This window comes from Ceratina calcarata, unplaced genomic scaffold (assembly GCF_001652005.2).
Source record: "Ceratina calcarata isolate Rehan_Ccalc_2016 unplaced genomic scaffold, ASM165200v1 scaffold100.2, whole genome shotgun sequence".
Classification (NCBI taxonomy): Eukaryota; Metazoa; Arthropoda; class Insecta; order Hymenoptera; family Apidae; genus Ceratina; species Ceratina calcarata.
Window position 1 is genome coordinate 21,809 of NW_017130863.1, and position 4,476 is coordinate 26,284.

The 4,476-nt window shown below is 37.9% G+C and overlaps 1 protein-coding gene across 2 annotated transcripts in view; it reads left to right on the forward strand.

Moving 5' to 3' along the window:
- for (cGMP-dependent protein kinase for) overlaps positions 1-4,476 on the forward strand; it is a 29,892-nt gene that overhangs the window by 18,549 nt on the left and 6,867 nt on the right. The window lies entirely within an intron of this gene.

Below are 4,476 nucleotides of genomic sequence, written 5' to 3' on the forward strand. Positions count from 1 at the left end.
GTATAAATTAACTCACAGCCTATCCTCCCTGTATTTCTTATCTCTTCGGGGCTACGAGTTTATTTGTACATAGATGGTAAGAATGAAAACAGGGAACGTTTTGTGGACACCTTGTGGGTGTGTGGGAGTGGTGTTCCAGCTGGAGGCAGCTGAGAACCGCTGTCCTTTCTCTCTGACAATTGGCATACAGTGGGGGCGATTGGCAGTGAAGAAGAAGAAGAAGAGGTGGTGGCCGAAGAGGTGAAGAGGGGAAACAGGGGGAGAGTACGGTTTCTCGTGGCGTGGCACGCTGCGCTGGTTACTTTTCACCAGTCGCGAACGCTGTCAGTGAGCGAGCGAGCGAGCGTCAGCCTCGAACTCCTTTGTGCCAGTGTCCTTTCCAGCAAGGATCCTCTTTTTTAGATCGATGAAAATTCTCGATGAAATATAACCCGTGTAAATGCGAGTTTCCACGATCGATCAGAGTCGGTCGAACCATCGATCTCCCTTCCGCGGTGCCCGCTCGGAATTATTAAGCTCGCGTATTTATCTAGATGATTATTCAACGCTTAGTTACCAAGCGTGTCGAGCGACTGTGATTTTTCGAGTGACGTGTATTATTAACACGCTTATGCGCGAAGAAATCCGCAACAGCTGAGCAGCGACGTTTTAAATAACGTTACGATTAAATCGTACAATCGGCGAACCGTAATTTGTGTGAAAGTTAACTGGACTTGGCAAGTTAGAGTCATCGAAGTGAAAGTTCTAGTTGAATTTCAATCGGGCAAGTCGAAGTACGTCTGCGACGAGAATTAATTGTGCTCATCGCCGGTTCAACTGTTTAATTGTTCTTCGCTGATTGGAGAACCAATCGTCGTACCGAGTACAACACTACGACCGGAAGTGTATCGGAAACAAGCCATTAAGTATGCAAGGTGCAACGCATGAATGCGATAAAAATGAAGAAACAGCAAATGAGAGGAATATGAAAATGTAAATAATTAGCCAGATTCAATCTTTCGGTGGATGGATTACCGTTTAAGGAACTCGAAACCGGAACTGAGAATAACCGAGTTTATCGTTTCGTGTACAAGATTTCGAAACTTGTTTCCCAACTCTTTTCTCAATCGTTGAATACAATTTTTTACACGATGTGTCATAATCTGCATGATCATTCGTTTTTACAAATAATTTATTTTATAAAATGTCACAGGGAGAATAATTTTGTGTTATGAGANAAAATTACTAATACTTACTAATATAAATTACAGATTACAGTATGAAACAAAATAATATAAGAAACACTGCATGACGATCATGAAATCACGTAATTATCACTTCGTTCCGAATTTTGTTATAAATTAATTCGAATGTAACGTGACGCGCGTATTTAGAAGGTTGGGGCTATTGCGGTCTATGAAACTGGTAAGAGAGTCGATTGTGCAACAGAAAAAGTTGGAAGACAGGCTAGATTCCCTACTTTCTGGAGCACGAAACACGGTTAACTCGTTAGCACAGTTTCCTCGATAGAACTCCTCGTATCTGTCTTATCTTGTAATGTTTAATGCCCGCTTTTAAGATTGCCTTTTTCATTCTCCCTCCCACTTCGTCCGCGCTATTTAGAGAGTCTCATCCGTTATTCATAGTCGCTGGAAACTTTCACGTTTTCCCAGTCAAACGTACCTACTGCATATTTTAATCAGAAGGGACAATTTTTCCGAAGGTCTGATATATTATTTTATATATAGAGTTCGTGCATTACGTTTTTAAATTAATCATTCTCAAACGAACCATGAAATGGGATTAACGATTTTGTTATGAAATCGATTTCTAATGAATCCTTTTTATAGAATTTTTATTATCTGTACATTGCCGCAATAAATTAAGTCATTTCCTTGAAACAGACATAAAATTATGCATAGCATAATCAAACGTTACATGGCAAAACATGTGAAGCGACAAAAAAAAGAAAAAAAGTACATCGTTGGCAAGCGAAGTTAATGACGTCTTTATGACTAAAAACAAGACAGATTCCCATTGACCCAGTTCGAGAGATAAACGAAGAACGGAGCATTCAGGAAGAGAGACAGAGAGAAATGGTCCAAGATCCACTACTCGTACTGCTTTCGCAAACCGCTTTGGCTAATCAGGATGTCAGTGACATAAAAAGAAGACAATCTCCCTTTTTTATTTCATACAATTCATAAAAGAATCGAGCCAAGAATATGCTAATGAATATTTTCCCAAATAAAAATCGTAAAACTCTTAGGAATGGATCAATTTTTATATCTCTTATTATAATAAATAATAAGATAATGTCGATCTTTTTTCTTCTGAAGTTAAGATTTATTTTTCACATTAATATGTCAATTTTCTTTTTCTCAAAGTAATTGGAGAAATTGTACAATCAATAAAGAAAGCAGTGCGTCAAGTTTGATAATTCTTATTATAAAATTCATAAATGATATTCCTTAATGTCTCACCCTGTATACTGTATAGCAGTATACGTATCGCATGCGAGGCGTAAACTCTTTGTCCTGTTACACATGTACCTACACGCAACCAATCAAGAAAGACTACGCGTACTATTTATCAGACCTCAAATACTTGAAACAGGATTGATTGAAGTATTTAAAAATACTAATCGATATTAAACGATTTAATTGAATTTATTTACCAAGGGAGACTCCCATGTACGAAGCAAATACACATAAAAATGCACGAATAAAGTTGATGAGATAACTGTAATGCCTGTAAGAACCTTATACAGTTAGGCAGTTTGATCTGCAGCAACTTTTCATTATTTTATACATTAAATTTCTGTACACTGAAGACATGATTTCTTTACATTGGGTGGAGTATCATTTAGCATGCCACAATTGTTATATAATCTTAATAGAAAGTTGTTTAATTGGAATAGTGGAAAAGTGGTTAAAAAATTCCACTTTCTATGCAGCAATTACGCGTGAATTCATAATTACGAACTTACTACTTCAAACAGATCGTAGAAATAAAGTGAAAGACGTTTGCTCACGGAAGTCGAGGTCGCTGTGCTTCTAATAAAAACTTGTATCCCACGAATAAACCGTAATTACTGTCAAGATCAATGGACGTGATTATCGAAATGCTTCAATCATTTTCTTGACAAACCGATTTATTAACCGAACTAAATATCTTCCGAACGACTGTAATCAGGATTAAAAAATCGTGTTTGAAAGTGAAATCGGTATTGAACTACCCTCTGAGAGCCCGGGGCAACGGGGAGCGACCCAAATTTAGCTCTCGAAGGTGATAGATTCGAGGAGCGATAGGTTCAAGAATACCGAACGGTTCCGAGGGTATCGCATCGGTAGAAAACCGGTTCGTGCTCTTTGTACAGGATACGTGTACACGCGAGGAAGTGAAAGCAAATCGAGGTCCGCGGGACAATACGGCACGGCGGCCGTGGACTTATCCCCCCACCAATTTCAACTCTTTCGAACCTTTTACCGAGCTGAAATGTCCACCGAATCGGATTTCCTTTCGATCTCGTTCCACGATCAACCGTCAGTGTTTCATCATTAATTTTGCTTTTATTAAACGAACTCTGAGTCATTACGTAAACCTTAAGCTTGTCCGATCGCTCCGGTTTATTCAAATCGTTCTAACATTTCTGTAATAGCAACTGTATTTCATTTCGTAATATAGAAATATCATAGGATTCTATTTGTTAGTTTTCCTCTCTCTAGTCGATGTGTCACGAAACATTTTAGCTCCAGCTTTGCATATAAACCCGTCGGACCGATGACATTTGCCAGTTCCAACTAAAGTTCATTCTATACCGAATAAGTGATCGTACAAGCACATACATTGAACATGTACTCAGTTTACATATGTAAATTTTATGTACACTGCCTCTTCGCCTCTTCTTTCACATAGTATAGAATTATGTACTTTTAACGAGTGATAAGGAATTCAAACGTACGTCAAATTGTATAATAATTATTTATGAAGATTGTGGATATTAAATAAAATACTAAGTATCCATCGTCTCCTATATAATTTTTTTCTTAGCAACTAGCACTTCGGATAAAGTAAACGTGTTAAAAGAAAAGCGCAACTGGTAGAAACGTAAGTACGTGTAGATGCTTGCATACCGGATATGCCATTATGAATAGACCCATTGTTGCTCGTAATAAGGGATCGGGTCTGAGAAGATAACAGCACGTACCTTCGCCGAATGCGTATCCGGTGAAAAATGTTGATTACCACACCGGATTACGTGTGTCTAATAAAAAAAAGTTTAGATAGTTGCGTTCAGGAAAACAATCTTACGTACTTGAGTTGCGTTGCGTGTTCAAATGCGTTTGAAATGTCGGTGCTAGGAAAAACTTCAGTACAGCATTTCATTTAATCATTAAAATCTGATAACTCGAGTACCGAGTTATTAAATTATGAATAGGCTGCGGATTTTTATGTGAAATAAAATGTTTCTGGTACTTGACATCAGGTTTATTT